This window comes from Dermacentor variabilis, chromosome 7, assembly GCF_050947875.1.
Source record: "Dermacentor variabilis isolate Ectoservices chromosome 7, ASM5094787v1, whole genome shotgun sequence".
In the NCBI taxonomy this organism is placed as follows: Eukaryota; Metazoa; Arthropoda; class Arachnida; order Ixodida; family Ixodidae; genus Dermacentor; species Dermacentor variabilis.
In genome coordinates, this window is record NC_134574.1 from 126,377,650 (window position 1) to 126,400,100 (window position 22,451).

The window sequence follows — 22,451 nt, forward strand, 5'->3', positions numbered from 1 at the left end:
GGTAACCCAAGCGGAAAAAAAGAAAAAACTGTCGCATTTCACAACATAGTACGCCTTTCCTCGGTTCTTCCACATTTTAAATAGTACTAAAAGCGATTCTCGGCGGAACGTTGCCTGAGCGGCGGCTGATCCCTCCTCGGTCTTGATTTGAAAGGCATTTAATGGCGGTGGGCTTGTGGCGCTCCTTGGTGTGCGGACTGCTCACTGTAGAAGGTCTATAAACCGGTGGTTGTCCGCCGATGCAGATCGAACTGCTCATCCACCCGACTGTAACTACGTACTGCAGTCGGGTGGATGGCATTATATATGCGGACTTCCGCAGAACTGATCTGCCAGATATATGTAACAATTTATTGAAGTGACCATCACAAATCGCACAGAAACAGCAGGTACCTTGAACAAATGCCACACGCAACATCACGAGTTTCATGATGAAAGAAAAGCACAAACAAACAAAAAAACAAACGCGAGCTATTCCACGCGCCCAGGGTAACAATCGGTTGGTCAAGCGCTGTCGACTATACAGCTTGGAATTCGGCCTCCAAATCGCACATCTCTCGTATCCTCGCTCCGGCACATCCGGGCTCCGGAAACGTCCACTCTACCCTCGCCAACCTTCGGAGCACGCCAATAAGGCCCTTCCACGTGCCGCGTTGACGCTCGACTGCGGACCGAACCAGCGCTCTTATCTCAGCGCCGTAGGCCTCCATCGCGTTGCTGTGCCGTCCTTCGCAGTAGAGCTGAAGGACGCGGTGCACCGTCGCGTGGTCCTCGATCAGGTTGAGGACGTACAGCGACGAATAGGTGTTCAGCTCGAACAGCGCGCCGCGCCTACCGTCGGGGCCATCGACCGCGGGAAATCGACGAGTTCCGGTTCCTGAGGGCGTCGGGATTCGTACTTCGTACATCGGGATCAGAAGCGGCGGCGTGCCGGACATTCCGACGGCGCCGTGTCCCTCACTCGGGGAAGGTAAGTTCTCGGACACGACAAAGACGCCATCACCGACAGGCCGTGCGCGCTTGTGGATAGGCGCACTCGTCGTCCCAGGGATACCAGGTGATGCAGAATTGATGCTGGGTGCACCGGATTGAACGGTCTCTCGAAGCGGGCGACTTAAGTCCGGTGCTGTGACTTTTGCGCCTACGGCTTCCACGGGAACGCTGTGGTCACTCTTCGGTCCATACGACGTTGTGAATGAATTGGGACACTGTGACCGGCCGGCGACAATGACATCCATCGTTGACTGAGTAGACACAGCTGGAAGGCCACTCTGACGGGTATCCCCTGTCGCATCGTTGCAGCCAATAGGCGACTCGCAAAGGGTGGCGCTAGCTACGACCTCTCCTGGCACGTCTTCCCCGCTGTTTGCCTGAAAAGCGGTCGAGTCGTCGCAAACTTCAGTCGCACGGCTCGAAGCTCGACGCTGTGCTGGTTTGTGACCAGAACAGCCGGTCACGTCGTCCATCTCGCTATCCCCTTCACTACAGCAGCTGGGCGGATCGTACTCGTAAACTTCGGTCGCGTCACTATTGACCTGCGAGCCGCAACAACTCACTAGCCGTTTCTCAAGCGCCTCGCCGACATCGCTCACTATGCCCTCTTCCTCAGACTCAATAGACGAGAGACAAAGCAAGTCTTCAGTCGCAGTACTCGTAGATAAGCTTTGCGATTCTTCGTCTGATTCCGAGTCCTTAAGAGGGTGTAAACCACTCATGGAAGCTTCGGGATCGTGCGCGGAAATGCCGAAACGTTCGGTGCCTTCAGAAGCAGCGTCAAAAGCGCCTTCCGTGCCGACTTCTTCAAAGGCGGCCGCCGTGGGGCACAAGAAATGTTCGCTGTTCGCTCCCCACTCTTCAAGTGACAGCTGTTCTAGTGACAGAGGGACAGCTTCTTCCAGTTCTCCACCTTGTGTCACACTTGCGACCTCGCACTGGGCGCCCTTCCCAACAGCCTGGCTAGGGTTTGCAGTGCTGTCAGCAATAGAAATCGACGGAACACGAGCCTCAGGGCCTGGTGGCCGTTGCACGCATTCCTCCCCGGCCAAACACGCGGGTTCCAAGTTCGTATTTCTGTCGGACGAACGTGGATTCTCGGCACCCACGCGAACTCTAGCAGCGCTGATCTTGGGTTGAGACGAACTACGGCCCGCTTCCGTTTCCGCGCCAGAAGTATGTCGCGTCATGCGCAGGTTGTGCGGCACGTCGCTGGAAGACGGCTGCTGAACTGAAGGTACGTTGCCTCCTGACCTGATCTCGCCGTCCGAACTGCGTCGTTCCTTAGTGCTCAGTTTGGGAATCCTGTACTTCGAAATCTCGCGACTTATCTTTAAGGCAGATGCGAGCGCGGTCTTGGGTTTCGCGCTAGCTTTACCCACGCTGCTTTGGCAACGCTTTTCACTACGCGACTGGGCTAGGCCGCCCGCTCGCGCTTTTCTCGCCGAGTCAGTCGCTGTAGACGCCTCACTCTTGATCTGTGGCGGGACACTGGTAGACACGCACGATCTCTCCTTTCTGCTGGACAAATCTTCGGCGCAGCCCGTCCTGCGCCTCTTGTCGGAGCTGTCGGCGTCGTGCTTGGCGTCACAGGCGCGCAACTGGTCGTGCATCCGCCTGGCATTACCGTCGCAACTGCTCCCTGCAATCGACGACCAGCGCCTGAAGACTGAAGTCGAGTACTTACTGTCCGTCGCCGGTGAAGAGGAACGTTTGCGTCGGTGCGGCTGTTCGCAACAGAAGTCTTGGTGTTCTTCCGACACACCGCTCGCATTGTGGTCGAAAGCACGCTCACAGCCGTATATCGCCTGCGGCGTTAGTGGCGGCGAATGCGAACGCTGCCTGGGTAGTCTTTGACGCTCTCGGTCCGAGTGACCGTGCGGTACTGGCGGAAACGATGCGCCACCGTAGTTCTCGCCGTTGCCAGACCCATCGGTCCCTCTTTGAGAGCAGCGCGATTGGCTGGAGAAACGGTTGTCTTCGAGCGAGGTAGAAACGAACCGCGGTGACGACTGCCTGGGGAAACGGTTGTCTTCGAGGTAGGCAGAAGCGAACCGCGGTGACGATTGCCTGGGGAAACGGTTGTCTTTGAGGAAGGTAGAACCGAACCGCGGAGAAGATTGCCAGCGAGGGCCGTTGCAAATGAAATTTGGCCTCACCGGCGGCGTAGGCAGCAGCGGAGGCCGGCGACCTGCGACCGACGCCTGGCGGACGCCGCGGCCTCGACTGCGGGCTCGTAACGGCGGCCTCCAGGCGAAGGAGGGGGCAGCTTGCCACGGCGGACTGAAGCCGAAGGCAGCGTCGCCGCAAGTGCCGGAAACATTCGAACGCCAACCGGCGCCTCTGCGAGCACAAGCGTCGAAGTTGCCGTCGTCGGATCCGTCCATTTCACCTTTCGGAGGTGCTCCAATCGCCACTTAACGCACCTCCAAACGAAGATAGGCGACTGCTGCGGCAAGTTCTTCGCTTCACCGGTTGCTAGCTTCTTTCTTCCACGATCGAATACGCTGACCGGTCTGACGATGACAGTTATTTAAAGAAGGAAATGACGCTTCGAGAGCGCGAGCCCGCGTCCACCGCCTATAGGAGTTTGCTCCAATCGCGGAGCAACCCCGCCTCGGAGCAGCCAATCGCAGACATGGCGCGCGCTTCAAAATGCGCCGGTCAACGCTACGCGCGCCTTCGCTGGTTTTTGCCTTTGGTTTCGCCTGGTTTCTGGCTTCGCAGATGACTCGCGACGTCGAAAGGTTTCCTCCTGGACGGCCGGTGTAGCTCTCTCTGCCACGTCGGTGTCCGTGGGTGTCCGGAACCTCCAACGTTCTCCGGTCAGTGATGTTGATGCGCGCCGAAGGTATGCTGACGCTCAAGGATGGACGACTCATCGCCACCTCGTCGTGACGTCAAAAACTTTGACTGCGTGCGCTGCGGCTTAGTTAATTGTTCTTTCGGTAAAAAAATATACACTATACTGTTTAGAACGAGAGAAAGCTGAGCTAGTTGGTAAGGATTCATTATGCAAAAAAGATGAGGCGTGCAGACAGGACACAAGAGTAGAGAAGTGGACAACACGCGTTGTCCTATATGCGCTATATTGTGTTTTAAAGAAGGGAATTCAAGTTTGTTTGAAATTTTAAGAGGCACTGTGGGGGGGGGGGGCGGGGGCAAGAAGAGAAAATACGAGAAGAAACATGAATGGCACTGGAGGGAGCTACTGCAGCAAAGCGGGCGCTGCTAGCAAAAGAATCTCGGGAATCCTCCTCACACATCTGCACCGCTGCTTTTTTCCGCGCCGGCGGTAAAAAGGGCTTTTTTCTTCTTCGGATCCTCATCGCAAGTCGTCCGCTCCCCCCGTCCCCTCACGTGAATGTCAGCCTCGCTGTCACGATGGTAGGGAGTTTTCCTTCCGGTTCTCGGAACTTGCTGAGAACGGTGGGGCCACTCGTCTAACCGCCCGGGCACTTAGGGGGGCCGCAAACACGATGAACCACACACCCTCACTTTTCGTGCACACGTGCACAGGTCGCTGAAGATCAGTGGTGAGCAGTGCGACGTCTCTAGGTTAACAGTCCGTGCCGCCTTGGAATGTGTGAGCGCCGGCAGTTGATTTCTTTGCACGAAACTGCGGCAGCAGGCGTTCCGCATGCCGTATATAACAGCTGCTCCCTGGCCAGGAAATCCGAATGACCGGTAAACACATTTCGCTGGCCGTGAGGAATGCAGCGGTAGACTGTTGAGCGCTCACCAAACAAAGGGCGTCGGGAAAGGACGAAAATTTCACGAAATGTGACTTCTCCTAAATTCGCGACAATGGTTAAGGCTACACATTTATAATATTGCAAATATTTTTATTTCCAATGCAAATAGAAGTAAAGAGGGAGTAGCTCATGACATCTGGATTTGTGAACAAATTACCTTTTTAAAAAAGATTTTCGGAAACGCTACATTTTTCAAACGTGCTCATGCTTAGGACTCTGTTTCCACTTTTCTGTACATTCAAGCTTGTTGAGATTTACCGCAGAGAAAAACATTTATTCGCACAACGAGCCTGTGCATTTTTATTCTTGTACTAACCTTTAAAGTAATACATTTTTTGCTCAAAAACTTCAAAATTAGAAATATGTTACTTTGTTGAAAATGTATATTAAAGAAAAATTCTCAATCTCGTCAGAAGCCACCCACATTTATTTTGGAAGACTGCGGAGTAATATGAAAAAAAAAACATGTTGCATCATTTTTATTGGAACAAAGTTACAAATGTTCTATTATTGTGTTTCGGAACTGTTTCAACGAAATGCTAACGCGTAGCTCATGACTTCAGTACAGTGGTCGATATTCCTCGCCAATGGGTGGCGAGCGCCTTTAGTGCCCTCCTGTCTTTTTGTTGCAGGCACATTTCTGCCGTCGGCGTCGCCGTGCTGTTCTGTATAAAGTCCAAGGGCGGTAACATTGTCGCCGCGCGCCGTATGCTGTATGTGCAAGTGAAATCGTGTTAGGGTGAGCTGACGATGGCGGCTTCATCTCGCGCGCGCAAAGGAGGAAAGCGGGGACGAGGCGCGCCGTCTTCCGTCACACGCAAGGCACCGAGGGGAGGGACGTAGAGGGGGCGTTCTACTCCGGCGACTGCTGCGTATGGCGCGGCCGCGCGGGCGCTATCTTGAAAGGCATCTGCGATGGGGACAGGGTGCGCCCAGTGCTGATAGCTTCGTGCGCGCTGTGCTTTCGCCGCTTCGTTCACAGTCGCGAGCGAGCTCTATGTAATATTCGCTCAGCGAGTCACCGCTGAGTCATCTCCGCTGTGGCACTCACACCCTCAAGCCTCACTGGGACAGTGGTCTGTTTCAATGGTAAAGCCCTAAGGTTCAGCCCTAAGGTAGCATGACAATTTCTGAACACACAAAAGGTCACAGGCCTGCGCGGCACAGCACAGTCACAGCGTAAGCTGGAGGAGCGGCTGCATGGAGGCCATCTCTTTGCGTCGTTTTCACGAGAACGAACTGACCTATCCGCACGGCGTCGATGGCGAGGTATACAGCCAGCACTGCCCTCTGCAAAGCGGTCTGCTGACCACCGGCATTGCCTGGTTGCAGCCGCACGCATAGCTCTACAATTCGCCTCTTCAACAGCGGTTCGTATTTTGCGAGGAGGTGCCAAACACAGCTATCGAGACTACGCGGCGCGCATGACACATCCCCTGACACATCGCACGGTACGATGCAACTGCTACATGCCAGGACATCTGGTGGAATAAAACGCAACTGCAGTGCGAAGTTTGCACCTGTCGACGCTACGTGGCCCGCATCTCACATCGTCCGACAAATGGACAAATGGCACAATACGATGCAACTGCTACATGGCGTGCCACCTGGTGCAATAGTATGCAACTGCAATGCAAAGTGTGCACATATCAACGCTACGCGGCGCGCATCTCACACAGCATGCCCGTTCGCGCACTAGAACGCTTGTGTAGTGCAAGTTTTCACAGCTGTTAGCAAGCGCTGGCGAGGCGTAGTGGGGGATTAGCTGACTCCCGCGCAGAGGGCGCGAGCAGGAACGGGTCTTTTTTTTTTCACGTTCATGACGATTGCCGCAACGGAAACCGATGGCGGCGGTGGCGAACAATATCGCCAACCGAAACGACTATTGGATTGAGCCCATAGCAGCGTACGCTGTAATAGAAGGAACGCGCCCTCTTTTATTGGTAACACTGTGCGCGACTTCGTGGCTAGTCTGATCATCACTTGCATAATGGGTGGTGCGGCCTTCCTCTCCGTTGGCACGGAACAACGCGAGTGTCTCGCTTACTACCATTACACTGCACTAGGCGCTTCTTTGCGTGATCTGGCGATCTGAGTACTGGCTGGCTAATTAATGCGCTCTTTGGGGCCCTAAAAGCCGTTTCCCTGTTTTCGTCTCAGAAAAGATCACTTCTCCCCGCGCCACCTGGCATTTCGGTGCTTCAACCGTCCAGCTTGCTTCGCGTATGGGCGATTCAACACTTCGTCGCGCAGCTGAAATCGACGTGTCCTAGCTGTCCAATCGTGGCACGCATTGCGGAAGTAGGGGGACAACCAAAAATTGACGGAACACAAGAAGAAGGTCGAACACGGCGATGACTCGCACGTTATTTTGTTTTTTTGACGTTGACAGTAATATATATATATATATATATATATATATATATATATATATATATATATATATATATATATATGTGTGTGTGTGTTTGTGTGTGTGTGTGTGTGTGTGTGTGTGTGTGTGTGTGTGTGTGTGTGTGTGTGTGTGTGTGTGTGTGTGTGTGAAGAAAATTAAGACTAGCATAGCATGATACACTTGTCCCTATCTCTCGTCAATCTACATCAGCGACTTGCGTCACAAGCACGAGCTGTATTATCTATGCGTCAAAAATTCGAGTTCGTTTTGGGAGAGGGTCAGAGAAGGCATACAAACACAATTTTCTTTTAAGAGGAAGCTTTAGCTCGGGTGCTCCTATCTCAATACATGTAAAAGGAGAATTCGTTTTTCTCGGCAACCAATGCACCAAATTTGACGAGGTTTGTTATATTTAAAAGAAAAACTTAAAATCTAGTGACTGCTGGTTTCGAACATTCAATTTAGGTCCTCAATTTTTCCTTAAAGAACGAAACTATCAAGTCTACAACTCTGTAACTAAGCAACGAAAAATGGTAATACAATTCTGTGAATTGCATATAATAGTGCATCTAAAGCGTACAAAATTCATATGTTACACATGAATCTCAAAAAATTTAGTAATATGTAAATACAGCTTTTGCAGAACCCTTGTAAACAACGTAACAAATTCATGTAAGATACAAAATGACGGATCTAAATTGTCCGCTTTCAATGGTCTAATGGATTCCGTTTACAGAACCGCGATATCTGCTCTTGGTGCAAAGCTATGAATTTGTAAACTTCGTGCTTCTATTTTTTTCAGACTTTCGAAATATTGATAATTGTGGTAACGAAATTCAGGACCTAATCGAAATTCCGCTTCCAACAGTCAGCAGAATTTAACTTTCTCTCAAATGCAACAAATTTCTTTAAAATCGGTCCAGGGGTTATTCGGAAAAACGTTTTGACTGCGGCGGAGGCGATGGAGAACACGGAGGAGGCGACGACGACAGGGACAGACTCGTCATGTACCACGACATACTGACACACTACACGAAACAAAGAAAAGCATGCCCACAACCCCACAAACAACTCGACAGGTCTCAAGAAGCAGACTGGAGAAGGTTGCAAACCAGAACGCTCCGAAACCAAGTACACTTAAAGGGGCACTAAAGTGAAAAATGATTTCTTCTGCATCAGTAAATTGCCGTTCTACAACACCAAAAACACCACTCTTACAACGATGAGACGTTTGGTAAGCCAGAAAAAAAGCGCAAGAACAAAATACGGGTGGCGACGCCTACTCAAGTTCCCGCACCTGGGGGCTGTGACGTCGTGGATTTTGATGGCATCTTCTCGGGCCTGCTAATTATACATAGCGGCACAGATTGACTACATTGTGTTCTAAAGGAACCAAATATTCTCGCGCTCGTGTTGTGTACTTCCTCTTGTCCTTCGTCCGGGTTGCGCTGCCCACCCATAGGAACATGTTCAATCACCAACTCGCCCAGCTTGCCGTCTTAATTCAAATATTAAACATGGCAAGTTTCGGGAACCTTTACTCAGTCAACGCGGCCCAAATGCGAAAACATACTTTGGAATCCCTGACGTCACGCTGACATCGCCGCTGGGGTTCCGGCGCGAAATTCAAATACTGATACTTGGACCTTCATTTTCTCATCTAATAATAAAACTATTTTTTTGAAATGACTGCCTGCAGGGTTCTCAAACAATGCTTCATTAGTCTAAACTGATTATTGTTTCGCTGTAGTGTCCCTTTAAACAGAGTAAATTCAACACAATACCCAGACGCGAGCTGCAAGCTCTGCAAGCAAGAACATGCGGACATTGCACGCATCTTATGGAAATACACAGAGATCGTGTAAATATATGTAGAGGACAACATAGAACCGGACCTTCTCGAGGAGCGATGGCTAAGCGCTCTGACTAGCTAGGAACTAGACGACCAATTAGGGGCTATCCAGCGGGCCCGGGCAGCGGTGGAAAGGCTATGCCTCACCGCACATAACGCCTGGGTGGCCTGAGCCCGGGCTGGCAACCTCGCAGGCCCTTTTCCCATTAAAGTTTTTTTTCCGTTCGTCCGTTTCTGCGTTTTACACGTATTTGAACAGACCGCGTCGGAGATGGGCCCGAGCTAAAGCTTCTTCTTTAAGAGTGCTTTTCCGTGGCTTCAATTACTTCTTTTTCCTTTGTGTGATTTTTTTGCTATAACGTTTGTTCCTGAATAGATTGGAGTGCAACCACAATCTCAGCAGCGGAGACGTATAGGTGGCCACTAATCGCTTTGTGTACGTTGTAGTTACGCTCTTTCAATATCTCGTTTATATGCATCTATCTGCCTGTCCTACATATTTCTTTCCACAAAACAGCGGGACCGAAAATCCAGCACCGTCACCGTCAGAAAGCCTAGAGACGCTGCTCGCCTGTAGCTGCGTCCGTTGGCTTTCTGACGTAGGCTGGACAAAAAAAAAAGAGAAGAATAACTCTCTTGACGTTCTTGGTTTTTCTGTTTCTGGCCAGGTATACCACCTGTATTCCAATTACACAACCTGGGTTCACTGTCTGCACAGAGGTGTGTACCACTGAGTGCACGTCCGAACAGACAACTTAGGCGACTGCGTACGTAAACATTCTCGGCTAATCCTCTAGACAAGTAGAACAAGAGGCAAGAAGACGGCAGCAATACCAGCTGAGTGTGGTGAAGGAAGGGAACGAAAATTCGGCAGACTGCTTATATCTTTTTTTTTTCGCGCATTCCTTGTCTGCGCAAGCTCTAGCCTGCATTGTAACTGCGCTTGGATTAGGCCAAATAAAGAATGCGAGGACGCTTAAGCTTCGCCTTCAAGAGTGGAACGCGATAGCGTCATCGCACCCCGTTCGCATCGCCCACTCATTCGATCGGCATCCTCTTGAGTCGCACAAAGACATAGTTTTCATATACAACACTTCTAAGTCCACACCACAACTTTTTTCTAATTATTTGTTCCAGGAGCATCGCGCAGACGCATGACTCCTCGCCAGCAGCATGGCACACATCGCAGTGGACGCTTTCCCACAAGGCGCGCTACAGCGCAGCGATCACGTCAGAGGTGTCCCGCATCGGACGCTGCACCTAGGAATCGCACTGTGAGCGGATAGAGGAGCCGCCTCGCCTAAACACGAGGGTTCGAGTGACGCACGCTGGAAGTTGGAAAGGGAGAGAGCGAGAAAACTTACTAAACGCAAGGGTATTGAGGCATCCTCGCACCGGTCCCTGCACGGCCCCAATGCGCTCAGACGAGATGAAGGGGAGATGTGGGCGAGTGGCGCGCCACCTATCGGGGCAGCGCCGTACATTGCGAGGAGGGGGTCTTCTGTGTTTGCCGTAAGATGGCTCTGCGTGTGCGCCAAGCGCAGAAGAATTTTAGCGAAAACGTACTTCGCTACTCGTTTAACTGCGCCTTCTGTAATTTACATGCTCATAATTACCGATATAAACCGCAGTATAACTTTCTACGACAGGTTTCTAAGGCAACAACGCATTCACTAGAGGCGCTTTTGTCACGCTTTGAACCATCGAACTCATGGCTGAGTGGTAGCGTCTCCGTCTCACACTCCGGAGATCCTGGCTCGATTTACACCCAGCCCATCTTGCAAGTTGTTTTTATTTATAAATTGCCTACCGGGATTTTTCGCTCACGGCCAACGCCGCCAACACCGGCTTTTCTGCGACACGCGTCCAAGCGTCTCAACGCGCTAGCTTGCCCGCGTGCGACGTGACGTGTGCAACGACGGACACCTTTGGTCATCCAAAACCGCGGAGGCCTGGATTCGATTCCCACCCAGACCAAAATTTAAGCTTTCTCTTCAAAGGCATCAATTTACGTCGTTCACAGGAACTTCCCTGAGAAATGTGACGTCAATCCGAGGATTTTGTGACGTGTCTTTACCCTTTACGGCGTCGGCCATGTTTGGCACCATCCTATGACCCGCGGATGGATTTTCGCGTAATGGGGCATATAACGTTTCCGCATTAAAACGGGACCAGAGCGTGCATTGAGCGAGGAGCGTTTGCCTAGAGAGTTGTTAAATAGTCAGCAACAGAAGCAGCCGTCTGTGAACAAAATGGAATTACAGCGTTTACTGAGCGAGAAACATTCACATACACAGAAGCGACTAAGTAAAACGATGACGGTAAACATCACAGAAACTTTCGCGTATACACGATTTTCATATATATTCGGATTCGGCGACATTTTATTCGAACTCGCCAACTTTCGACAATATTCGTGAAGACTACGGGGCCATAAATAAATATTATGCTTGCTACAGTTGGCAGAATTCGGTATTATAAAAAACAGCATTACAAAAATAAACACCAATGACGCCAGTAACCTTAATACTGCAACGCACTGAACCGCGAAAATAATTCAGAACAAAACACGCTAATATGTCAACGAAATTCATTCAATACTACGCATTTGCGCAAACATCGACGTGCTACTGCAGCGCCATTTCGCGTCGGTCACAGCAGCGCTACAGTCGTCTGAACGTCACGGTGTCTTCGAGGCACACAAATCTCCTCGATCTTTACTCCGGCTCCGGTTCCGGCTCCGGCCTCCGGAACCACCCAGTGCGCCCTGGCCAGTCGGCGGAGCACACCGGTCAAATTCTTCCAAACCACGCGCTTCCGCTCGACGGCGGCGCACGCCACCTTGCGGATCTCGGCCGCACAGGCCTCCATTGCACCGGCTCGACTGCTTTGGGCGTAAAGCCGAAGCACCTGCTGCTTGGCTTCCTCGTCACGGCACAGACTCGCCACGTACAGAGCCGTGTACGTGTTCAGTTGGAACAGAATGTCGTCCGTCACTGGTGCAGCATTTGCCACAGCAAATTCGCGGTCGGCGCGCAGCTGCAAGGACGCGGGTAGCAGGTCTTCCACCGAGGAACTCATCGTCACCGATGCCGCGTCCGACGAAGCCGACATCGTCGCGGCGCTGCGGCGTGAATGGGACGCCGTGCCTCGAGTGGGGAACTCGGACAACACGATCACCTCGCCGTCGTCTTCGTTGCCATCCCGCTGCGCTGTCGATGCGAAGGATTCGGTATCTTGGTCGCAGTCGACCTCGGTGGACAAAGAAACTACAGCGGAAGGTGGCGCTTCGCGTTCGGCGACCCATTCGAACGAAGAGGAGACAGCTGGAACGACGACTTCCCGACTTCGGCTCGCCTCGCGACTGCTGCAGGTCATGTCGGTGGCGGGAAACGAAGACCGCAGCCACTGATTAACCGCGGATGTGACGTCTTTCGCCGGACAGACGAATGGGGCCAGCGGGTCAGCCGACGCGGCACTTCTGTCAGAGCGTCTAGAGGGTCCCACTGCTGCATCAAGACCAATGTCTTCAACCTCCTCTGCATTTTTATAATGAACCTTGGAGGAAGAGAACGTGGCTCCGCCATCTGTGCGTGCTGAGGGATCCTTATTGCTCTTAGACGAAGGTCGGGCAAGACTGTCCTCATTGAGACACTGGAAGTACGTAGGGCTGACCGTATCGTGAGCTTCGGTGTCCTCGACATCGCTAATAGCAGACTCCAGATGCTCGTCCGTCAGCTTAGGTGCTTGGAGACGTGTAAGTTCCGGCACGTTTTCAGCAGCAGCTTCCGCTGCTCTGTACTCCGAAGTGCTTGCTGCCTCATCGAGCTGGTGTTGAGTTCCTTCGTTTGGACAAGACTCAGTCGATGTGCCAACCCTTGCGGTCAGTTCCTGGGAAGCCTCCCCGTTCTGCGTGCATTGCGGAATGACGATCTGCTCACCGGGGTGGACTACGCCATTTTCTGCTGCATCACAGCGAATCACATTACTGCGATCTGCAGGTACCCTTGTGTTACGACTTGTAGAGGGAAGGCGCCTGTTGCTGGAAGGCTGCAAGGACGCAATACGTTCCCTGCCTCCTTCTTTCGATGCGGACTTGACATCGTCCTTGCGGCGTTTGTCCTCCGCGATTCGCTTACGAGGTGAGCATGGATCATCGTCTGAGCGTAATTTGACTTTTGGTCTGACACTGACTTCTCCGTGACACCCGGTATTCATAACTTTCCTTTCAGAAGCTTGCTCCGTTTTATTCTTAGCCTCCGCAGTAGCTGATTTGGCCACCTTCAAGGACTTGCCTTCACCGTTGCTTTCGGAGATGCCACGGTGGTCTGTTCGGATCCACAACTTGGTCCCATTTCCGTTTGCGCCTCGCACGTCGTCTCTTCCATCGCGCACCGTGAGAGCGCTTCTCTTTACCCCGCCTGCAGCAACAGCGGCAGTGCTCTGTCTGTCTCTCGACTCGTACTGACCACAAGGCCATGCTTCTGCGTAGTGTCGTCCGTACCGTTTGCCACCATCCTCAGAGCCACATTTGCCGTCAGCAGGCCTGAACGTGTCATGATGAGTCTCCTTGCGCTGCGTGTGCTGCCCGCTCTTTCTCTCGTCTCCCGACGTCACTTGATTTCGCAGAGACGAAGTCTCATTGCGAGAACGCCCTCCAGCGTCGAAACCGTCGCACTGCTCAGACAATCGGTGACGGTCATATCTAGCTTGCGTTTTCGCCGAAATATCATCCCGGCCTCGTGGTGACTGGCGTGGAACGCACGGTGCGCTGTTGCCTGCTTGTTGGTTGTGTACCCAGTCGGCCTGAGGGCAAAGAGGAGGCCGGTTATCGAAGCCCCACCGGTGACCATGCCCTCTTTCGCCGAGAAGTGGTCTCTGCATAGGAGTTCGACGCACGAGGAATGGCCTCCGCTGCGTCGAAGGACCAGGAACTGCCCACGGTAGCGGTGGCCAACGCTGCACCTGCGGCGGCCGCTGCCCAGGGCCGAACCGTGGATTGAAGTCGCCGTCTCCGCTGTACGACGCGTCGCGTCCGCGAACCCCCCGCGGTAAGAACGGCTGCCTCCTGCCATGGTATGGTACGGGAGGCCGCGGAAAGTGTATGTAGGCACCGAACTGGAAGTTGGCGGGTTCGCAGAAAGTTCCGACGGTGCCGTCGTCATCATTTCGGGAAGCGCGGCGGCTTCCTCCGATGGCATGGTCGTCTTCAACGTGCCGGTGGCCACGGTCATTGTTCTGGGCTTCCAAGTATAGCGGCATTTCCTCCTGCTCCGAGAATGCCTCTGCCGGTGGCTGGCGAGCAGCCGTCGCCGAGCGTGTGTTGATCGTGTCTATCGCGCACTAGCCACCTCTCACAGTCCAGGCGGCGAGTCGTCGTCAGGAAGTTGGGTCTTCGCCCGCTTCTGGCCGCGATGAAATTGCGAGATGCGTCTGAGAGTTTTCTGTCTCCTCGCGGGCACGCGAGCACGTGGCGTTTTGCCTACGATTTACTGGCTAGTGCGCCTAGCGCAAGCGCAGGCACCGAGAGTGATGCCTGCCGTTGGCGGCCACGTGGCACGTGGTGCGCTGCAGTACGCGCTCGTGCGCAGAGCGCAGCTTGCGTTCTTGTTTGTGAAGACTAGCAAACGAGCGTAAGTTTGTTGCCGTGGTATCGTGGCTGGCCTCCAGACGGCGTTAGCTGTAGGGACCGTGCTAGAGATGAGACGACGAGACGTTAATTTGTGGGATCGCCAGCCGTTGTGCGCTGGCGCGAGTAAGAGCGGGCGTGAGAGAGAAAATCTGGGGGCTTTTGCTTCTTGAATATATGAATCTGCCTAGGCACTAGAGAGGAGGTTTGTTAGCGCGTGTTGTATTCGTTTCTCCCCTAGACATGCCGGCAGTGCGCAGTCCGCTTGCTACTCACGCGGTGAGGCAGTGGACACGGGCGCCCCATTTGATGACCGCTGTGTCTGAAGGGGCAAGGTTGTATAAGTCGCGGGTCGCTTTTTTCCGTCGCGACGATAGATTGGAGTTTTGACAAGCACTGCTCCAGGAGGGCACATATAACAGGCAAACGGAGGCCTCAGGAGAGCACCTGAGGTTATATTAAAGCAGGCGGCGCAGGATCTCCAGGGCACCCAAGGCGTTGCGGGGGGATCAAATCTGGAAGCAGGACGCCCCGTGGGTTGGTGCCGCGAAGGCCGAAGCGTGCCAGAGGCTGTTCGCATAAGAAATTGGTTAGCGTACAGCCGATCTTATACACGCCTGGCACGCGCAGGCCTCGGCGAGCCCCAACCCACGGACCAGTCCGGGTTCTAGCTTTGGTGTCCCCGTTGCCGCTTTGTTGTCCTGAAGGCGCCGCCAATAATGTGAAATAATGACACGTTGTTACAATTAGTAAAAAGACGATTGAATCAATATAGTTACGTCCAGCCGTCAACTTGTGACGCTAAATTCAGCACTGGTCACGCCCCTGTAGCGGAGGCATCAAAGGTGGAAGCAGGGTGGAAGCAGGATTGGGGCCGCGGTGGCCGAAGCGTGCCAGGGGGTGTTATCATAAAAAATTGACTGTCCGCTGTCACGGACAGCCGATCTTATACACTCCTGGCACGCGCAGGCCTCCGCGAACCCCAACCCACGGACCAGTCCGGGTTCTAGCTTTGGTGTCCTGGAGGTGCCGCCACTAATACGAAATAATGACACGTTGTTACAATTAGAAAAACACGATTGAATAAATATAATTACGTCCAGGCGCCAACTTGGGACGATAAGTTCAGCACTACCGCGGCCCGCGACTTCTGCAACACCAGTCAGAACTTTGCCCCAGACTTACTCGCGCCTGCGTTGCTGGTGCTGAGTCAGTCATCGTCACCGGTGGCCTTCCACCCACTTGCGTTCAACCGCGGTTGCTAAGGCGCTCTGCCTTCTAGATTTTCAATATATGCGCGGCGGCATTGCATTCCTGCATGGCGTGCCGCCGCATCTACACTTTGCGGCCGCGTCGCGTTCTCCTCCGTGGCAAATGTAGCACGCGGTTCCTGGTCGTTTCTGGCGCCCTGTCAGAAAGGATTTCTTTCGTCTACTTACACGCGTCCGATGTAGGGAGAGAGAGATAAAACTTTATTATGTCCTCGATGGGGTTCAGGGGTGGCGGGGGTCGGGAGACTAACCCCCAATCCCCCCCTTCCTCAGACGGCGGCCAGTCCTTGCTTTCTGGCGGCGTCTTCGGCCATCCGGACGGCCCAGAGCTGCTCCTCTGGGTCCAAGCTGAGCAGCAATGTCTCCCACTGCTCGGCCGTAGTTATGATGCGTGTGTTAGTGCGGGAGGTGTTGGTGGGTGAGGCTTTGGGCCATTGCCAGATAATATGATCGAGGTCAGCGCAGGCCTCGCACGCTTTGCAGAGTGGCGAGTATGCATCGGGGTACATGGGTTTGTAAAGCACGGGGTTCGGAAAAGTTCGTGTCTGAAGGAGTCGCCAAGTGGTAGGTTGAGAGTTATTCAGTGTTTTGTGTGCTGGGGGGTAGCGTAACCCCTCTCTGCGGTAGTGCAGGAGAATTTCTCTGAAAGTGACCATTCGGTCCCGCGCGTGGCCGCGATGCAGAACAGAGGGCTGGTCGGGATCGGAAGACGCAAGAGAAGGATGATGCGCCCGGTGTGCGAGAGCTCGGGCGGCATCGTGGGCGGCTTCGTTTCCAGCCAGACCCGAGTGACCAGGGGCCCAGATGGTTTGCACGCGGCGTTGCCTTGAGGAAGGAGTGCCAGAGAGAGTCTTCTGCGCTTGGCGGGCTATCAGTCCTCTTGTGTAGTTACGAATGGCCGTTTTTGAATCGCTGATGGTGCAGTGTGCATTGGCAGAGAGGCGCGAAACATCTAGAAGATGATGCACTAACGGAATTGATCGCTCCAGAATATCGCCCTTAAATACAACTCACCTTTGAAAGTTGCATTTGGTTTTCGTGCGCCATCGTGGCATATAGTACTTATAGTCAACTCTAAATTTATCCTTAATTTCATTATGGCCAGCCATTTTTATTTAGTTTATCAATGTTAGAGCTAGTACCCATTGTTTCTAAGTTGATAAATGCACGCAGCTCTTATGTACACATCCTTATGACAAGAAAAGCTACATCAATGATCAACATCACGCGCGATAGCGTCTGCTTGCCCACGACTGCAGCTGACATCTGCGCCCGACCACACGCGACGTTGCTGTCGAGCTTTTGCTTAGCCGCTTGCTTCGCCGGCATCGGCGTTCTCTTCCCGCAATGTACCACATGAGAAAGGAGCTTTTGCTGCGGCTGCTCTTGCAAAGGCGGCGGGAGCGCAGAAAGCGTCTGCGGCGACGTTGGAGGTTTCGGCCAGTCTTTCAACTGCGTAAAGAAGAAGGACTTTACGGCTGTGAGTAACTTCTTTCCTTTCGATGATCTACATTGGGAGAACTAGGAGCCAGTGTATGGACATGGTGACTTATCTTCGTCGGGACAGCAATTACTTATCAGCGTTTTTAAGTGCGCGCATGTAGGTGACATAAGTGAAAGGGTTAAAGTAGCAATGCGGGGATCGTACTCGCAGCGCGCGAACGCCCAATTCGCAGAACGGCATCGCGTCGTCGGTACAAGGTTCGTCCAGGTTGACAGCACCGGCCGATCGAAACGATAACGTGGCGTACGTGAACAAGAGCAGGGTGTTGTTCGGAAAGCGCGAAAGCATAGGCGAGGATCGGGCTGATTAGCCGCCGGAAGCACACAGATGGTATATTCGATACGTGGTGACGACATCTCACGACGTTTCAACAGCCGTATGTCTAACCCGTGTATGCAGTACAACATACCGTCACCAAGTCTTCAGCTTCAGAAGGGAAGAAGCACTTGACTCTATTTAACAGACGATCTGTAGTACTAATTTGGAGCTTCCTTCATTATTAACAGTAGATCATACTGTTTGTACAGATCTTGTGTAGCACCCTCTTGTACAAAATTTGTAAGGAATAATTTTTGTAATACATTTTCTGCTATTTGATATTTTATTTGATAACCAGCTTATTTTTTCTTCATTTCATTCAATATTCGATTATCAATCTATTTTTCGGCATTAGCACACCCCTACAAAAAGTTAAAGACTGCTAGTTATATTTGTACCATTAGTATAGGACATAGATTCAAGAACACCTTTTTACACGTGTTGGTTGTCATATATGAAGCTTGTGGATGGGATACAATTTCCTATATTTTCTGTCTCTCAGAAGTGCGACTGTAGAATATGAAGTGCAATGTAAATAAATTCTGACCTGGCAGGTTTAAATGCTGTGCAACTAATTTCGGAAGTTTCTTGGCAGTGGCCGCACAATTTTTCTTTAATATACCGTTGGCCGGCTCTCCTGTTTTGCCGACACACTGTTTGTATTCAAGCATATAAACAAAGCAGGGGGTAAAGTTAATCATGGCTAGTGGCTATGCGTGTGTGTCAGTGAAAAGTGTACAGCTCCCGGTACCTAGCGCATGTATGCGGGCAGCGCGCGGTCCTTCTGTCAGGTAATAATGCACAATTTTTTACAGATGCAACGGATACGTCAGGATGGCCACCGATTTTTCTACAAGTTCTTTCGCAAGACGCCACAGCTCTTTGACAAGCTATTGAGCTTTGCCGCAGAGTACCTCACACGGCAGCAGCACATTCGAGAAACCCCTGGAGTCTGGAGAACGACTTGCTGTAGCATTGAGGTTTGTAAAAGATAGTGGCCCCTAGAGTAGTAATGTGTAATTGCAGGAATACAGAACACCGTTATTTTTTGTCATTTAATGTATCATTTATCTTATATTATTTACATAGTACTGCCTGCCGCCTTTTGGCAGCCAAATCAGGAAGGGGTCACAAAACATTGAAGCAAAACAAAAGAAAGAATGAAACGACTGACAATAAGCGTGCGTAAAGAATACTAATCATAATCTAGTTCATTATACACAACTAAATATTTATTAACTCATAAACAAATAAAAAATGGGACACAAAATGCTGATACAAAACGAGAAGTAGTACCAGAAAAAAAAATGATCACATGGTCACAGAGACAAAGTTTCAACTTAGTGCATCACCAGTGCAGCAGTTATGGCTAACTTAATCAAAAAACTGCCATCGAATTGCATCGCACAATAGCTACCTCAGTGCTTTTGACTTTGCGCAACGTGTGAATCATGCGCTGAGGAATGCTCGTACATGTAGTACATGTACAAGCATGTAGTACATGTACAGTACACTTGCGGAAAAATCACAGTTCTTTTGGATCCCTCATTTACGTCTCTACCAATTTAAGTGCCAGAACCAACTCGTGTTGTTATTCTGGAAGTTGCGTAACGGCGCGTGGCCGCCAGTCCTGTACAACCGCGTAGAGCGCAGGACGCAGCGGTTCTAGACGTAGTACGGCCACTGTCAAAAGTTAGAAAACACCTGCATTAGCACAGCAGAGAAGTGGCCCACGTCAGGCTGCTCCACTGATAACTGCAGAAGCGTCATTCAAGACACACGGAATTATTCTCCTTTTCCGGCGGCGTCTTCTCTTCTTCCTCATTAACTAAAAAGATCATCATCAACCTATATTTACGTCCACTGCAGAACGAAGGCCTCTCCCTGCGTTGTCAAATTACCCATGTTCTGCGCCAACCGATTCCAATTAGCGCCCTCGAATATTCTAATTTCATCGCCTTACCTAGTCTTCTGCCGTCCTCGACTGCGATTCCATTCTCTTGGTACCCATTCTGTAACCCTAATGGTCCAACGGTTATCTAACCTGCGCATTACATGACCTGCCCAGCTCCATTTTTTCTCTTAATGTGAATTAGAATATCGGCTGTATACGTTTTCTCCCCGATTCAAAACGTTGTCTTTCTGTCTCTTATCGTTATGCCTAGCATTCTTCGTTTCATCGCTCTTGGCGCGGTCCTCAACTTGTTCTCGAGCTTCTTTGTCAGTCTCCAAGTCTCTGCTCCGTATGTCAGCACCCGTAAAATGCACTGATTGTACATCTTCCTTTTCAATAATAATGGTAAGCTTCCAGACAGGAGCTAATGTCTGCCGTGTGCGATCCAACCAATATTTATTCTATGCATTTCCTTCTCATGATCACTGTTGCCTGTGTTTAATTGACCTAGCTAAGTGTATTCCTTCACGGAATCTAGAGGCCGACTGGCGATCCTGAACTCTTGTTCCTTTGCCCGGTTATCTATCATTATCTTTGTCTTCTGCATATTAATTTTTAATCCCACTCTTACACTCTCCCTGTCAAGGTGCACAATAATTTGTTGTAACTGGTCTGCATTGTTGCTGAATAGAAAAATGTCATCGGCAAACCGAAGGTTGCTGAGATATTCGCCGTCTATCTTTACTCCTGAGCCTTCCCAGTTTAATAGCTTGAATACTTCTTCCAAGACCCGCCGTGGTTGCTCAGTGGCTATGGTGTTGGGCTGCTGAGCACGAGGTCGCGGGATCGAATCCCGGCCACGGCGGCCGCATTTCGATGGGGGCGAAATGCGAAAACACCCGTGTGCTTAGATTTAGGTGCACGTTAAAGAACCCCAGGTGGTCAAAATTTCCGGAGTCCTCCACTACGGCGTGCCTCATAATCAGAAAGTGGTTTTGGCACGTAAAACCCCAAATATTATTATTACTTCTTCCAAGCACGCAGTGTATAGCATTGGACATATTGTGTCTCCCTGTCTGACCCCTTTCTATATAGGTATGTTCCTGCATTTCTTGTGTAGAATTAAGGTAGCTGTAGAACCTCTGTAAATATTTTCCAAGGTATTTACGTAAGAGTTCTGTATTCCTTTATTACGTTATGCCGCTATGACTGTTGGTATCTCTACTGAATCAACTGCCTTTTCGTAATCTATGAAAGCCATATAGAGAGGCTGATTGTACTCTGCAGATTTCTCGATTACCTGATTAGCGACAGGGATGGGATCCATTGTAGAGTATCCCTTCCTGAAGCCAGCCTGTTCCTTTTGTTGGCTGAAGTCCAGTGTTGCCCTTATTCTGTTGCAAAAGATCTTGGTCAATATTTTATGTAATACTGGGAGTAAGCTGATGGGCCTATAATTTTTCAATTCTTGATCCATAAATATTTTCGCAAACAACAGGTAAATGAGTTAATTTTCGCCTTTTCTTCCTGTTTGGCTGTTGCCTTGGCTCTCTCCCTTAGTAGATCGCTTAATTTCTAATCTCTTTGCGAGTCTTGTTTCCAGTTGCCAATTTCGCACGAAAAGTGCTGTACAAAAACAGACATAACGGGTGCCAGTCATATTGCTTATGGGTTTAACGATTATTGCAGGGTTTGATGATGGTTGCTGTTTCGCATTATTTTATTTCGAACCTTATCTAACCTACATCAAATCAAATCAGTTTATTATTGTTACATTGTATGTTAATTAGGGCATACAAGATGTACAGTCGAGGTTATGTGGTTCTGAGGATCTGCAAGCGTTGCGGTGAGCCGTCACTCGAGGAAATAATGAAGAAAAATTAAAAGTTAAACGCAACTGGCATTTTATCCGGCAGCAGCACGTTCCACAAGCATACAGACCAGCTGAATACTAATTAAATTCCTTTCCTGGTCCCTGGATCAGTCTAAGCAAAGAAGTTTGAACTTACGAAGCAAGAGCGATGCGCGTCATCGCCGAATAGATGGTGACAACTGAACGCATCGAGAGTTAATCGCGCGGGCACCGAATCGATGAGAAAACTGGCCTTCACACCCCATCAGATGCCGAGAACTACCGCCCTCCTAAAGGAGCGAATAAGGCAGCAAAATCTCGATCACCGCATAGCTGCCAAGTCTCAAGAATGATTTGGCGGCGCTTTAGGAATGTGTGTGAGGAGTGGTGGCGTGGGGCGGAGATGGGGAGGGGGGGGTGCTGCTTAATTTCGGGAAGGGGGGAGGGCGGGCCACCCTGCCCACCCTCCCTTGGGTACGTGCCTGATCAGAACCATAAGAATGCCTCAAGGAAAGCGTCACACCATAAAAATTTCATATATACAAAATACTGCAAATCAAACAACTTCATATACACAAATTAAGGCTGAAAATTTTCCGTCAGCATACAACATGCAAGTTATGTTTGACACTAGAGAGAAAGAGCGAGAGAGAGAGAGAGAGAAGCACGTAAAGGCATTGAGGTTACGCAGACCCGTGCCCAGTCGGTTGCCCTGCACTACGAGAAGTCACGTGAGGGAAAAGGGAGAAAGAAGTAAATAGAGAGCGCACTAGTAGCGCGTACGCTATTGCACCAAGGTACACCAAGGTGTATTTGGTGTACACCAAGTCTATAAGCGACCGCAGACACCTGTCGACTCCAAGTACTGTGGCAACACGCACGGCCATGGCCCGAGTACCTTCGCTTTTTTTTAAACGGATTCAGAAAACGGCTCCCGACAACGGTGAATGTTGGCCTGGACTTGAATTCTGAAAACGGCCACTCCGCA